This window comes from Bactrocera dorsalis, chromosome 4 (genome assembly GCF_023373825.1).
Source record: "Bactrocera dorsalis isolate Fly_Bdor chromosome 4, ASM2337382v1, whole genome shotgun sequence".
NCBI classification, from domain to species: domain Eukaryota; kingdom Metazoa; phylum Arthropoda; class Insecta; order Diptera; family Tephritidae; genus Bactrocera; species Bactrocera dorsalis.
The window spans coordinates 3068326-3085452 of NC_064306.1; the positions used below are offsets into that span (position 1 = coordinate 3068326).

At 33.5% G+C, this 17127-nt stretch overlaps 1 protein-coding gene and 1 long non-coding RNA gene across 6 annotated transcripts in view; one reads left to right on the forward strand and one right to left on the reverse strand.

The window, feature by feature from the left end:
* The window catches only part of LOC115066554 (uncharacterized), a 75612-nt gene that overhangs the window by 20715 nt on the left and 37770 nt on the right, over nucleotides 1-17127 (reverse strand). The gene's annotated exons all lie outside the window — the stretch shown is intronic.
* LOC105231954 (serine-rich adhesin for platelets) overlaps nucleotides 1-17127 on the forward strand; it is a 106080-nt gene that overhangs the window by 1368 nt on the left and 87585 nt on the right. Inside the window, exon 2 of one of the 4 annotated variants that reach the window (XM_049455904.1) lies at nucleotides 934-1137. The gene's annotated coding sequence lies outside the window, so the exon portion shown is untranslated. The remainder of the gene's footprint in view (nucleotides 1-933; nucleotides 1138-17127) is intronic. The other 3 variants (XM_049455903.1, XM_049455907.1, XM_049455906.1) reach the window with 3 other exon arrangements.

Below are 17127 nucleotides of genomic sequence, written 5' to 3' on the forward strand. Positions count from 1 at the left end.
TTCGGAAAAATTAAATATATTTATTCAAATTCGAAAAGATTTTTTTGAAATCTATTTATTCAAATCGTAATATTTAAAAAAAATTCAAAATATTGCATTCATATGAGAAACTGGCATACTAGTAGTTAAATTTCTTTAACTTAATTGGTGCTTAATAAGGAGATGAATTTCGACTTTAAAATTTTAATGTTATAAAAATTTTCAAGCCAAAATTACTTAAATTTAATTTTGCAAACCTAGAAAATTTAAAATATTTAAGGTATTTAAACGTGTTTCAATTTTTTTTTTAATCTTATTGAAATTATTTAGTTGCGAAAAAAAAATTTTCCAGTTTTTTTTTTTTAAATTCAGCATGTTTTTTTTTGTTAATTCTTACAACTTTTATTTTCGCAATTTTTGAAAAAAATTTGTATCTAATTTTTGAAATTATCTTATATATTTCAACCTCATTCATTTGTTAAAATTTTTATAAGGTTTTATTTTAGAAAACTTTGCAAATTTTTTTTTTTGAATTTGGAAAATTTTCCAAAATTTTTTTTTTTTAATTTTCAGAGTTTCTAAAATAATTTCAGAGAACTTTTTATGCATTTTTTTTTTCAAACATTGTTTAACCAATTTTTTTAAACTAGCTTATATATTCAATTTTCAAATTTTTTTAATGAGGTTTTGAAAATTTGCAAAAAAAATTATATGATTTTTTTTAAATTTTTTTTTATGTTTTAACTTCTTTAATATATAAAATATTTCGAAAGTTTTGAATTTTTTGAGTTTTTTAACCTTTTTTATTATTACTGTTTTTTTTTTGTTTCTTTTCCATTTTTATAATTATTTTTCTTTTTTGAAATTTTTGTCTCAAATGTGTTTGCTTCCCAGTTAAAGACTATTAATTTAAAGCCTAAACAATTTATTTTTATTTGTTTGAAAATGCTGCAGTGAAATATAGCAGTAATTAGATGTTGCCACACAATCTGAATTCGCAAAAATCTTTAAGCTTCTTTAATTAATATTTTTGTGTCTGCGGTGTTGGTTTAATAAGTGGTTCGTCATACGTGACGTTGTGTCGTGCAGAATTATCGCGCACAGCAGTAAACCGTTGCCAAGCAACAATAACGGCAAAGAAGGAATTTATGTAAGTAGGTAAATAGTCAATAATTGTATCTTATAGATAATTTCAGATTTAAGGAAGTTTAAGTCATAAGTGATAAGTTATAAGGAAATTTCAGTAAAAAATTAAAAAGTTTGAAATAATTTTCGAAAACTTGTTTGATAAAAAAATAATAACAGTTAATAAAAAAATCAGGAATAATCAAAATTATTGTAAAAAAATATTTAAATAATTAATAAAACCATTTTTAATTAGAAATCTTAAAATTATATTATATATTAAATTAAATTTTTTTTTTGAAAAATTAAAAAATTAAAGGCATTTGTTTAAATATTTATTTTAAAATATTTTTGAAACAAATAACCTTTTCAAAATCGATTTTTTTTACAAAAAAATATCAAAAAAATTAAATTATTAAAACAAAAAAAATCGAATAAAAAATGTCAAATAAATAGTTATGTATATATTAAATTAAAAAAATGCTTTTTTGAAAAAATTAAAAAGTTAAAAATGCAAATTTGAAATGAAAATGAAATAATTATATGTATATTAAATTTGAAATTTTTTTTATCTTAAAATTAAAATAATAAAAAATTCAAATGGTAAAATATTAATTTGAAAAAAAAAAAAATCAATTAAACAAATTAAAAAGTAATAAAATGTAAAAAATTGCAAATTACTTACAAACACTTAAATATTTGAATAATTAGCCTTTCAGCTAAAAATTCACCATACAAACATCAGCCGTTATCTCTCTGAGGCATTTGCTGTGTAATCCAAAAGTAAAAATATTAAATATTTTCCATATTTTCACTAAAAATTGCAGAATTGCAAATTTGCATTTTGTTGTTGTAATTTTTCGCACATTTCACTCAAATCTCAAATCTGTGGCCAGCTGCCGCTTGGTCAAGCGCATCTTCGGCAAAAGCAGCCAATTAACCAGTCAGGCAGGCAGTTAGCTATACACACACACACACGCAGGTGGGCAAATGCAGTTAGTTAGCGTTGTGGTTGTTGTTGCGGTGAGTACTGCAGTTGCATCTGCAATAACTTTCACAGCGTGCAGCGTGCGCAGATACGCTTATGAATGCAATCAAAACACAAATGAACGAAACGAATGAATGGAGAGGCTTTGAAAGCGAGAAAAAAAGAAATGTGAATGACGCTTTGCGAATTTTTAAAAATTTTTCGCAAATTTATTTATTTCTAACACGCTTTTTTACTTATTTTGATATTTTGCCTGCACGTTTTGGCTTTGTAGCGGCCTAAAGTGCGTTCAACTCGCTTTTATTGATTTGCTTTTGTTGGACGAATGTGTCAATTAGAGGATTTATCGTTGAAAAATTACAACAAAAAAATGCTTTTTATGAATTTTTGGTTATGCGCGAATTAGCAAAGTATCTACTACTAAAAATATGAAATTCACAAAATGAATTTTTTTATGCACAAAAAATAGAATTCTACGAACTTTTCGTAAAAATAGAAATTTAAATGGAAATTCTAATCGATGAGCGCAATATTTGTCTTTTCTGGTAATTTAGGCCAACGAATATGTGATTGTTGTTGGCAACTGATAAATTGTATATATAAAATGATGCACAAACATTTTAGAAATTTGTTATTGCGGTGATATTGAAACTTTTACAAATTTTCAAATTTTGAAATTTTGAAAAAATATTCAAAAATTTGTAATAACTAGGGAGAGGCTGGCCTTACTAAGATAGAACTACGAGCAAAGAGCTTATGATCGATCTTGATCAGCGCTAACCAAGCTTCCAGGAAGCCAAGCTAACCAGTAGTAGAACAGATAAAGAGAGGAGAGTACCGATCTTCTTATATAGGCGGACGTGCCAGCAGAAGAAGCGCGCCGAAATTTCAAATCACATCACACAACATGAACGAAATGACTGGCTAGCGCGGCAAACCAGCAGAAGAAGCGCTATTCTTCCGAGATATTGCACAGTCCGATTAGTATTTGTACCGTTCGATGGAAGATCAGAAGATGTACCACTCACAAGACAACATCGAAAAATGGCTTGAATCTTGGATAGCATCACAAGGTGAACAGTTTTGCCGCAATGATATTCTTGCTTTGCCAGATAGATGGGAAAAAGTTGTGACTACGGACGGACAATACTTCGAATAATTCATTTTTAACAATATCCTTAGAATAAAATTGTACTTTCTTAAAAAAACAGCGTGAACTTAGTCGTCTATAAACAAATTAATTACTATTCACTTTTCAATTTCAAATCAATAAATTTTAGCTTTAAATATTTTTAAATTTCGCCCAAAAATTTTGGTAAATTTCTCAACAGAATTTCGCTAAATTACACACATAAAAGCTGAAGAATGGAAACAACGAGTAGATCACTTGAAAAAAACTACAATTTAGCACTCGAGAAGCCATTTCGAAGAAAACTTCTTGCTCACAAGTATCTCCTCAATGTATTTCCGCTGCATTAACTTCAAAGTCTATATACTGTTGTTCACCGAAATGTAGTTACTGCCACTTTTACTTGCAACTTAAACTTCAGCACCTACATAAAACAATGAGCAGACAGCTCCTACGCTGAGACACATATGCGCGCACAGCCACACATGCGAGAACTACCTCACATAAAAACAAAATAAAAAAAAAAAAAACACAAGAGAACGAACAGAAAGGAAACTTGTCTCCATTTCACAATTTAGAAAGAAAATAACTTAGTCATTTCGGACTTAAATTGCTTTTCGCATAACAAACTGCAAAGTTTGCGAGCTTAACTCAAATCAGTGTGGCACGACACGGACCTGTACAACGTCTAAATTTGGCGTTATATGGTAGGTGTGTGTGTGTGTGTGTGTGTGTGTAGACTTCTAGCAAGCTCACAGTCTATATTACACATATGCGCCAGCGTCTGTGTGTGGGCGCACTTCAACTACCGACTATGCCACTCATATCAATTGTTGAACTTGTGGAACACTGCTTGCCACCGAAACGTTTAAGCAGTTGGGGCTAAAATTTCAACTAGATTCCAAACATGTATGTGTGTATTTTATGCTTGTGTGAAGCCAATGTGCCTGCTGGTTTGTAGTATATATATAAATATATATCTACGAACATTCTCAAACTCATTTGGCACATTTGCATACATAAGTAACACAGACTTTTCCGAGCTCACACGCGCCACCAACACTCAGCATTTGCTGGTTGCTGTTTTTTGTAGTAATGTTAAAGTTGACGACATTCGACCTTTTGCGGTTACGGAATTTCAAGGTTGTAATTGAGCTTTGCTGCGCATTTAGTATGAAAATACAACTCTGCATTGGATAATAGTTTGTTGAATTCCTTAATTTGTTTCAAAAATTTGCTAAACATTTATGGCGTTAATTGGCTGTAAACAGACTCTTCTCAGAGCATGGTACTTTTAGCAGATGAGTGGGGGTTGTGTGTGTTAAGGAAGCATGTCCCCACGTAGCAAATACTCGAAAGTTGTAAATTGTTAAATTATGGGGTTTAAAAGTTTTAGGTTGGCTCAAGTTTGCGCTCCATTGCGGATAAAGGTTGCATACTTCGAGAGAATTAATGGATATCTGCAAATACTTATAGATTCGGTGTTTCAAGTTTTTTTGGGTATGATGGAGAAAGTAAATTGCTTTAAATACTTCAGGAATATCGAAGCTTAATTCAAGATCGAGTGTTTTATCCATTTCGTAGTTATTTACAATCTATGTAAGAATACATAAGTAGGTATAACCTCGAAAAGGCACGACGTACAAGGTTCAAGACTAGCTCAGAACATAGTGTAAAGAGCTGAGCAGTCCAATTTCTATATAAAAGAAGGTGGACTTTTGAAGCATTGTCATAAATACTTCTTTTAAGACCTTCTAAAAATACCTGATTTAGCAGTAGTGAGTCCATATTTTGAAAATTCCATGAAAACTGGCTACTCGTACATGAAATTGGGTCGTCTTAGCCCCAAAACTTATATGAGTGACCTACATATTTCTCCTCCCGAAAAAACGAAATGAATATCTATTAATACTCGTATTTATTTTGTAGCTTTTAACTTCCCTTTAATTCCATTTTTTATCCACTACTTGTCCTATTTAAAGATGCGCATTTATTATATTATATCCCTTCATTCCACTACTCCATTCGAATTTCGCTTTGTCCGTGTTAACCAAATTAAATTGAAATAATAAAATATTCACCGCTCACTGTCTTTTCACTAGTCGAATTAAGGCAACACGTGCGCTCACACAGCGCAGTAACGCAGACATAACCGTTACCTCAGTACGTGTGCCGTGACAACCCTTTTAAACAATTAAATTAGTGGGAGAAACTCGAGGAAAATGGAAAATTTTATAAAATTTATTTATAATACAGCAAACGTAGAGAAATGAAGAACAGAGTAACATTTTTCGAGTGAAGTGGCTATTTTCAAACAAAACATGAAAAGATCAATGCAATATGATTTTCAAACAGAAGTTATTCCTAAAACCTACAATTTAAATCTATTTTTAAACAGAGTTGCCACCAAATCAGAATAATAAAACTGAAATTTTTACAAAATATGTTTTAAAATAGGCTTTTAAGCGGGCTTTTCAAAAACTTTCTACAATTTTAGAATATTTTGAAACAGAGTTGCCACCTGAAGTGGCTAGTTTCAAACAAAACATGAAATAAAAAAGCAATATGGGTATCAAATAAATGGTATAGTTAAAACCATAAGTTTAGAAATATTTTTAAACAGAGTTGCCACCAAATCAAAATAATAACACTAAATTTTTTACAAACTATGTTTTAAAAATGATTTTCAAGCAGACTTGTCAAAAACTTTCCACATTTGTGGAATATTTTGGACCAGAGTTGCCATATGAAGTTTTTATTTTCGAACAAAATATGAAATAAAAAAGCAATTATAGGTATCAAATAAAAGGTATGCTTTTACCTTTATTTTAGTCAAAATTTTAAGCAGAGTTGCCACCTAATAAAAATATTAATACTATTTTTTTACAACATATGCCTTAAAAATGCTTTCAAGAAAACTTGTCAAACATTATCTACAATTTTAGAATATTTCGGAACAGAGTTGCCACTTAGCGAAATAAGAATATTGAAAATTGAACAGAAATATTACCTATTTAAGAAAATATTTTGATGAACTTCTACGGAGCCTTTGATTTAGTCATATTATATTGCGGCATGGTGTTGCCACCAAACAAAGAAAAATTAAAACTTAATCTATGCGAGATAGTAAAAAAGTTTGCTAAAATAAGCATTTTTATAAAAGCTTTTTGAAAAATATTCCAGCATTCTTTCATGAAACATTAGTTTTGGATAGAGTTGCCAAATAACAATAAAAGTAAAAGTGACCAAAATATTATAAAATTTGTGTTAACATTAAATAAGCATTTCGAAATAATCACTTGAAAATAATATTTAGAAATTTTGTAATATTCGTTTAGAGTTGCCATCATTAAAAAAATCTGCCCTGAAAACTGAACATGATATTTTGCATTGAAATTCAGAAGCATACATGAATCCATTTCAAATGCGAGTTAAGATAATCTTATGGTAAACAAAATTTTTTCAAAAAATATTCTATAACATCTAGGGAAAGACTACTCTCGAAAACATATCCCTTTCAAATAATGAAAATTTACGCTAATTACTCCTTTCACTTCATTGTCTTCGCGCATGTTTTTATGCCGCACGCGTACGCTGCATACGAAATGCGCTGCCAGGCATCTAAATACCAACGCTTGCTTGCACAAAAACCGCACGCCGCGTAATAAAGTTGCATTAGGCGAGCAGCGTAAAACAATGTGCGAATCAGCATTAAAACTAAAGTGTTGCTCATATGTAAATTGGCTATAAACGGGAGACACTTTGATTATGGTTTACGATCCAGATTTAATGGTTACGAACATTTATGCGCGTTGGTAATAAGAAAAAATATTTGGATTTGCAATTATGCAACGAAATGCGTACACGCTTACGACATTGGAGAATTTTTATTTGACTTTATTACGCCATAAAGCGGGTTGCGGTAATGTTAAGTGAAAGTCGTGGTTTCTTTGAAGAATCCGACGTAATGAATACAATAGGGAGTCTATAGTTTGAGTAAAAATATCGTTTACTTAATATATAGAAAATATTTATAAATCGACGCTAAAAATATTCCGTGGGAATCACTAAAGTAATAGTCAAGATACAAGTCTAACACGTTCTCTTTAATGCTTAAGAAACAGCGTCCGCATAATAAGCTTTAATCTGTTCTAAGATCTCCTTCGAATCAAAGCTCAAGAGCATACTGTATCCGCATTGAATAAAATTGAGCAGTCTGCTGTTGAACGGAGAGTAAGTGTACTACGTTTTCTTCTCAAGTACGAAGGGCCTTCACCAAATAATTTGAAATAATCTGAAATAATCTTTTCAAACAGTATTTTCGAGATCTCGACGGTCAATCAAGACAGTAGACTTCATATTATAGATATTTGCAATGAAATACATATATTGAGTTCGAAGTATACTTCAAAACGATATCGGTCAATCCTGCTTTTTTTACCCCAAAAAACGAGGGCTTTATTCTTTATGACCCTTGAAGAAACCTAAACAACTTTAATGAAATTCTACAAGCAACAACCCTGGGAAGAAACTAAAAACCTTAGTGGTGCCGCCTCGGAATTCCAAGTTCTGCGATATTTGTAGCTCGACCAATTTTCTGATCTGTATACCATAGAAATGGTTATATAAGAGTGAGTTGAGATAGGGCATTGCGATGGGAATTCGGTAAATAATTGCACTTAGTCAGTGGTTCCCAAGTAGTTTGGTATTTATATGGGCTCATAAGGAGAAGATCGACCAAACTGATAACAGAACGAAAATTGTATATATAAAAAGGCTTTAAACTAGAAGATTTCAAGGATTTTCTGAGCTTTTAATGCTATTCGTGTCTTATTCTTGGGATTATATTGATGTTCGGGCTGAAAATCTTTCACGGCTGAGTTAATGAGATCAATGGGATTTAATGTACGATAGCCGGTTAGAGTTGGAAATCCAGTTTGGTGGATCAGAATCAATCACTAGACATTGGTATTTCTGGGTTGACTGTTGAGATTTGCTTTATGCCTATCATGAGACAAATGGTAACAGAAAAAGCAAAATTTCAGCTGCATGCCCACCTGGCACTGTGAACTGTGGCCTAGCTGGGACCCCAGCGTTTGAAATCTCCAACCTCACCTACTAGAAAAATAGTCACATAGCCTCGCAACAGCGACGCTTCCACAATTTAATTATAAATTGTAAGAATAAATGTCGCCACACTCGAACTCTCCAACTAACGCAGTTAGTTTTGCTCGGACGGCGCGCAATTTTCTGCTCCACCCTTTCCAAAAAAGACGAACAGATTTTGTTTACTTTCAAGGACTTTCGTTTTGGCCGATTTTGTGCTGGCAGCCAGTTAACCGGCACAGCCGCTGCATAACCAACCGAAAGTCAACGAACTTAGCTGTGGTGCTCGGCATTGTGCATTCAATTTGGATTTCCCCAAAAACTTTCGTTTACTTGAAATGGTCCATTTTACTTTTCTGTTCTGGCATTTTGGGGCAACTGGATTTTTGCTGTGCTGTGCTCATGGCAGCAGAAAAATGTTCATAAATTAATGAGCTCATGCAAACAGGTTGAATGCAGCTATGCATATACTATATACCTATGTATATATATCTAGGTGCATGCCAATATGGTTGCGGCAAGTGTGTGCCGAACACATATGCATTTTAGGCTATGCGCCGGGAAATGCCAGTTGCTCCATTTATTTTATTTTATTTTTCTCATTTTCTTTGTTCGCCTATTTTCCTCTATACTTATTCATATAACATAAGCAATGGTGTGTATGAAACTCATGAAAATCAAGCGATTATATACGTATGGCTATTGACTAAATATTATTCAAAATATTGCTACATATTGTGTTTAATTGCTAAAAAACTTCAAAAATTATAGAGCGTAGAAGAAGAAATTTTTAGTTTTTTTTCGGGATCCCGAATATATACAAACACCAGGTTTCGCGATCCCGAAATACAGTTTCATTACTAATTAATTAAGAAATATGGAAGTGTTATTAGAAATTACGTAATGCTTAGTATTTTTCGGGATCTAGAATACATAGACCCGAGTTTTGGAATACCGAAATCCAGTTAATAAAGCGTAGAAGATGTTTTAATTTTCTTCTGGATATAAAAACCAAGTGTCATTTTCGGGATCCCGAAATCCACATTCATTACTAATTATTATAAGAAACAACTACAAAAATAAGAGAGCATAGGACACATTTTTATTTTTTTCGCGATCCAGAATAGATAGAGTCGAATTTCGGGATCCCGAAATTCAGTTTCTTTACTAGTTTTCTGTCGGAACACTGAAATCAAATTCCATCACTAATTCTCAGTAGTTACGTACGCATTTCTTCCTTGTGTCGGGATCCCGAAAAAAAAAGAAAAAGCATAGAAAAAATGTTTACTTTATTTTCGGGATTCTGAAAACGAGTTTCATTACTAATTATTATAAGAAATAACTACAAAAATAAGGGAGTATAGGACACATTTCTATTTTTTCGGGATCCCGAATAGATAGAGTCGAATTTCGGAATCCCGAAATTCAGTTTCTTGACCGAAAATAAAATTCCATCACTAGTTCTCAGTAGTTACATACGCATTTCGCCATATGCGCTTATCCTTTTTTGTCACAGTGCAGTCTTCCTGCCTTCTGAAGTTTTTCATTTTCATTTCCGTTCGCAGACTTCCTGTTTTTGTCTGACATATGCTTGCTTTTTCATTTTTAATTTTTAATACGAGATTCAACGCCTTTTTTGCTTTCGCTATTAGCAACTTTTCGTTGCTTGTTTAATTTTTTTATCGTCCTCTTTTACGACTTTTGTTCGTCTTACTAACATGCGATTGTATGTAAAGTCCCTTATATGTACATACAATTTTCATATATACTTTTACGCTTTATGCACCTGCTGCTGCTTTTTTAATTCGCTTTAATGCTTAACGTTGTAACTTTGGTTAATCCTTTTTTTACTTTTTCCAGTTTCTTTTGCTTTGTATTATTTCGTTGTTTTCTTTTCTTGCTTGCCTTCTTCCGATTTCATGAATTTGATATGTGATTTTTTCTTGCAATTTAATCGCCTTTAAAGCTGATGAATTGCTCATTCTTTCCATACAATTTTGTGATTACCTAAACTTTTCCAATCTCGGGTTTTTTCATTCTACATTTTTGTTCGATTTCGTCTCACTTTTAATTAAAATTATTTCCTTTCCTTTATGAAGAAAATTTATTACGTTGAGGTTAGGAAAACGTAACGTAGTCTTAGTAATCTTGACAAAATTTAATCTTGAAAGGTTTTGGTTTGCAGAATCATTTTGAGAGCCTTTCAATACCATGTTCCGAATAAAAGTTTGAAGTGATTAGACCTCAGTGACGAGATTAACAAGCGTATTTTTAAGTTGAAGTACAAATAAAAGCATACATTTGGGCTGAATACTTATTACAATGAGCTTAGGAGCGCTTTTCGTACAAAATTCAGCCAAAATAATATTGCCTCAGACAGATTTGATGCCATAAAGCTTAAATGTAGCAAATATAATAGAAGCTTGGTGCGTTAAAAGCTTACTCCTGAATCCTTTGTGGAAGATTATGTAAAACTTATTATTTTTAGCTTTCTTTTAAATTGTATAGGTGATAACAAATGATGCCCCTCGAGGAATTATTATTTTTTTCTTATGTGGAAGCTTATATTTAACTTTATCAGTGTCAGTTTGGCACACCTTTTTTGTAACAAAAACATTTAAAAAATTGTTTCTCTTGCATAAGTGCACATAATTCCTTTGCGTCACCCCGTTTTTTGCTTGTCGAAAGTGCTACGCAGATTATCTTATCACTTAAACGCTCATTAATTCTTGTCCATGTGTGTTGCCACATCTTCCATTATTCATAAAAATGTTGTTTTCTTCTCATTTTCAAGCGCCCACATAATCAAAAGGCACTGCTGCTTAACCCCAATAATGCTAGTATTTTTTATTTTTGTTTTTTAACTCGCAAACAATTTTTTAGTGTGTTCTTGTTGCAGTACGCTCCGCTTGTTCGCTTTGACGTTTTAAGTTCGTATTTATTTGAAATATTTATTTGATTAATGTACTTGGCTTGCCACATTTGAAGGGTTCGTATGGGTGGGGTTGTGCGAATGCGAGTGTGTGTGTGTTTACGTATGTAAGTACTCAGTAGCTGGCTGCTTAGTTGATTCGTGTGTTATTGTTGATTGTTTGTTGTTGCTTTTCTCTTGCCATATACCCTGAACAGGGTTGCCACGAAGTTTGTAACACCCAGAAGGAAACGAGGAAGATTCTATAAAGTGTATGAGGTATATATTATATATAAATGAGCGGAGGAATGAGCTGAGTATATTTAGTCAGCTTCGTTTGACCGTCCGTCTGCCTACATACATATGCAGATGCGAACTAGTCCCTCAGTTTTGAAGATATCGATCGGAAATTTTACACCCGTCCTTTTCTCACCAAGACGCCGCTCATTTGCCGGATTCGCTGATATCGAACCACTATAGCATATAACTGTCATACAAAGTAAAGGATCAAAATGAAGTCCTTCTATGGAAAACTCTTTTATTTGATGAAATATATTCACGTCATAGATTATAGTCCAAAGCAACGCCACGACAAGGAAGAAATTGTTCAGATCGGAGCACTTAGCATATAGCTGCCATACAAACTGACCGATTATAATCGTGGTACTTAATGCTATAAAAAACACAGCTGTGAGGGTATTATAGCTTCAGTGCAACTGAAGTTAAGGATTTTTCTTGTTTTTATTGTTGCCTGCTCCTCCCCTCGCTGCAGCCGAGCAGTCACATATGAACTATGGTTTATTAATGCAGCTTGAGTCAATGGCATATACTGCTATCTTTTACTACTACAACAACAACGATAACAACTACAGCTATGTAGACTGACTCGAGTGGCAGCTTAATAAACAGACTCAAAGTGAGGCGCCTCGAAACAACTGAACTTTAGCAGGAAGCAGCAGCTGCTGCCACAGTTAACCCTCTACTACTAAAATACCAAAAACAGAAGCATATGGATGTAAGAATATGTAAGTGTGGGTGTGAGCTAAGAACTTCGCCAGCGGAAAAGGAAAGCAAGAATGACAGCAGAAAAACAGGAAAAATGAAAAAAAGGAGAAAAAAAAGCAAACGAGTTCGCAAAAGCAACGAATTGTGAAGGAATGCTACAGAACGCTTTGATGTGGCACATTTTCAGTTGCTGCCACTGCCACGCGTGTCTTTGCTCCACACGCATGTGTGTGAGTGTGTGTGTTTAGGCTGTAATGAAGCACTTCTTTGCCGGTCTCTTTGCCTGTCTGTTTCTCTATAAACTTTGCCTGGCATTATACTCTTTTTCTTGGGCCCTAAAAGGGTTAATGTGCGAGCATTCGCTTACTTATGTACTCAACTCCTTACAAAAGGCAGCCATTTTTTATGAAGTCTTTGAGCCAAAGGCATTTTCTACACGTATGTCATGCCTCACATTTATGCATGAAAGGCGAAAAAAGAAATTTTACAGCAGCACAGCGGCATTTAAACAAAACACAGAGCCGTGGAGTGGAGTGAGGAGAAGTGGAGTTCGATTCACTTAATTTTGCTGTTGGGAAATCCTTAAAGGCACGCTTTGGGATTGCAATGAATATGAGTATCACACTGCAATTACAGAACGATCTTGAGACGCTTTCACAAAACTGAGTGTTGTAATTCCTAAGGCGATGGCTGTGCGACTAACACTCGACAGATCGTCGGTTCAAACTTCAAATATTTGTCAACCGACTGTGCCTCGGTAAATAAAGAGCAGTCCAAAACTGGTAGGTTTTTCCATTTATCAAAGAATATCAATGCAGCTCAAATTGTTGCAAGTTGTCTTGATTTTGAGTTAAACTACCCCAAATATTGTAGATTAATGCATTTCTCTTTCTCTGTTTGACAAAGAATGGCATAAGCTTATTCAACGAAATAAATCGTTGGGCGGAGTAGGAACCATTTTAAAAAGAGACTTACTTTATCCACAAGAAAACTTTAGGTCGTTGGTTCTGTGACATCCGGTCAAGATTTCAGACTCTAAGCTTTGCTCTACACTCATGTTTAAAACCAATCGCGACACTCTGAAAATCTCTCACTCTCTGAAGGTCGCAAATCTAAACAAGAAAGAAGAAAGCCATGAATAATAAATTTGCTATTTATAACCTTGCAAGCTGTGAGATTTTTGGAGTCAGAATGGGCTCTGGAAACTAAAATAGATGAAATTACTCCGAAAATTCATGAAAAAGAGGCAGACAGAAATAGAGCAAGAAGTCAGCATACCTGCAAGCAGCAAGCTGTGAGGTTTTTGAAAAAGAGAGAGAGAAAGAGAACAAGAGCAGCATACCTCCGAGACTCTTATTACTTAAGCTAATTAATAACTTTCAGGAACTACAGTCAAATATAAACAGAGAAAAGTCTAGAATGGCGATATCTACTTTCAACAGTAAAGCTTATTTGTTTGTTAAACAGAACAAAAATCGATCAAGGCAGTATTTTTACGGTAATAACAATGTGTTTGAAGAAGGATTTTGATCTTAACTCCTTCTGGATGTTCAGAAGATTGGATGCTGAAACTTGGAGAAGCTTTAATGAAGAAACCGCAATTTCTATGAGCGCTTAATTTATACAGTAGGTATCACAGAGTTGGAGTCACGATCAGATAGAGCTCAGACTTCATTGAACACAGACGTCTTAAGGAAAATCTGATTTTTTTGGGGTCAATCCCAGAAGAAACGCAAAATAGACACATGCTCAATAACCAAAATATCGGCGATACAGTGTTCCTTATATAAGCTCGTACAACAACTAGGAAGAGCCTGACTCTAGGCAGAGCTTTATTTTTGCTGCGGTCATGCAACCAGGCAGCTATATAGGAAATGTGCTATTTGCGCTGCGGAAGCCGAAAATATTTATGAAACAATGAGCGGAAAAAATCACCAAAACAAAAACAAAAAAGACAACACAAACAACAAAAAACCGCTAGGCAGCAAATAACTGTAAAATGAGCGTGCATAGGAAGCAACATATTAAAAATTGTAATATGTAAATAAAAATGTTTGTATGTCTGCATATTAACATGTGAGGATATATGCATATGTGTGTGTGCGTGTGTTTGTGTGAAAAAGCCAATCTCGCTGTGTTTTTGCATAAATATTTATTAGTTTTTAGCACACGATGAATTTGAAAATACGAATTTATGCAAATAAGCGGAGCAAAAATGGAAAAGAAAACAACAACAACACTAACAGTGCTGAGCACGAAAAACGCGGCAGCAAACAAAAGCATAATTGCAGTCATGCAAGCACTTTGTTGCTGTTGTCGGCTGCCAGCGCCATCAGCGCTTGCACTTGCAGCTTCGCGGCTGCCAAAGCGTAACAAAACGCTTGTGCGCATGTGTGCGCGTGTGTGTGCACACGTTAGAGTAAGTTTCACTTTTGTTACAAGGCACGCGCGCAAATTTCAGCAAGCGCAGAAAAAAAACAACCAAAAGGCAGGTAAATTAAAATCGAGAAAAAACGTAAAATGGAAAACAAAGCAAACCAAGTGCAATAACAACAACAAAAGCCGCTATACAAACATCTATGCACAGCCTCACTGCAGCCGCTTTGCTATTATTTTTGTAAATTTTGCTTATTCGCCCGCTTTTTGCTTGACTTTTTCGGCGTAAGCAATTTTCACGCATGCGCGCGCTTATTAGCCATTGCTAATACAATCAAAACAGCCAGCACAGTGCAACAGCAGAAGCCATTGTTGCAGCTGCAACAAGCAGCGTCGCTACCGTGTGGCATGAACGGCCAAGCTGCTGCATATTAGTTGTAATTGTGGATTACAAAAGCGCATTAATTCATTTTGGCAACAACAACAACAACAATAATAGCTACAATGACAGCAACAGTAATAACAAACGTTCCGAACGGAGCGAAGTGTGCAACTTTACAAGGTAACGCGTTGGAGGGACATACATACACACATACATTCAGACTTATGCATATCTACTTATAAATTGTAGGTAACAGTTGTGCTTAAAACTTACTTTCGGTTAGAAATCACGACTCTGTTGCTATTGTTTTTGTAGTACATATTGTCTTGTATAATATTGCCAAATTTCGAGAATATATCTTGCTAAATAAAAAAGTTCTCCAAACAAGCACTCAATTTCATCAGTTGTTGGCAGTAAAATGTAGAATCAATCGTTCGACCAGGCAGCTTCTTGTGTATGAATCTTTTTTTAATCCCATCAAACACTCAGCTTAACCTTTCAAGGTGTCATTCCTGGCTTTGCGATTATTTGTTGAACTTAACCATGTTTGAACCATGATCTTTTCCGTACATTATTGTCGTATTTGATTCAGTTTTCGTCTCCTGTTACCAATCTTCAGAAATGTTTCAATTTCATTTCGTTTCAGCAAAGAATCGCTGATGTTAATTCGGCCCATTAAATTTTTCACACACAATTTATGCAAGCTCGATGTTTTTTCTTTTTGTTGCCAGCCTTTCTTACGCCATCGCTTCTTACGTGACGGTCCTGGTCAATCTTTTCCATAATTTCATTAACTTTTTCAGCGGTAGGTTGAGCAGTGCGAAGTGCATCTTTCGAGTCGAAGTTTCCAGAACGAAAGCGAGCGAACCATTGTTGTGCTACGTGAACTGATACAGCATCGCCTCTGTAAACTTCGCAAATTTCATTGGTGGCTTGCCTGGCATACTTCCCTTTCTTATAAAAAGGCTCAAAATATAGCGAATTTCTTCAGTATTTTCGCTCATTTTTGAACACCTGTTACTTTTTTCAACTGCCCCGAATTTAGCATTGAAGATATACAACTATTGACAAAATACGAAAAGACTTTTTCGACTACCCAAATTTTTTACGAGAATATATTTGAAAAAAAAATGTATATCAGTATTGACTGTTATTTGAGCAACATTATTTGATTAATATATCAAAATTTCAATTTTAAACAAAATTTAATTTAAAAGATATTTGCATAATAAATATTTTGAATATTTAAGCTGTAATATTAGCAAGTAACTACAAATGATTTTCGTGCGCATTCATAATAACGTAATAATTTATTAACATATGCATGAAATTTTAGCCTTTGAATGGCAACATAATATTTAAAAAACTCAAATTTATTGTAAATTTTTTTTTTTGTAACAACAACAAATTATGTGACTAATTAATGCATAATTAAAATGCCCTACTTTGTGGCTTTGTGGCAACAAATATTTCAAATTCTTCCCTGAAATGTTTAGCATAAATTATCCTTCGTTTTTGTTGTTTTTTTTTTTTGATTATTTGAATTTTTTCGTAATTTAAATTTATTGGCTTTTATTTTAAAATCACACTTCATATTTGTATTTATTTAATACAAGCTTTTGTAGTTATTTAAGTAACAACAGACGTTTAAATTTGCATAATACGATTTAAAATTTTTTTACTTAATTTTTTTTTTTTAATTTCATATATACATATGTAACCTGCGCACAAAAATCGGCAACAAAACTTTTTATTAAAATTTTTCGCGTTTCCTTAATAATTTTTTTCGAATATTTCAATTTGACTTTTTTCTACTTCGCTGTTGGTGCTTTTGTTGTTGTTTTTTGCACACATATTTGCTGGTCGTAAAGCGATTTCAATTCGTTTTGGCAGTTGCCACAAAAATGTTGTTGCTTTATTGCTCTTGCACTTTTGTTTGATTTGCTGTTGTTGCTGTGTAAATAAAGCAGAAAAAACGCAACTTTTAACGCTTTAACAATTTCCATTGCATGTTTGCCGCAGCATTTTTACTTTATTTGCATATGTGTATGTGTGTGTGCAATTTTAATTTTTTCTGCTGCGGCGCGTTCTGCCTTCGTGCCTTTGCCTGCCCGGCTGCGAGTTGA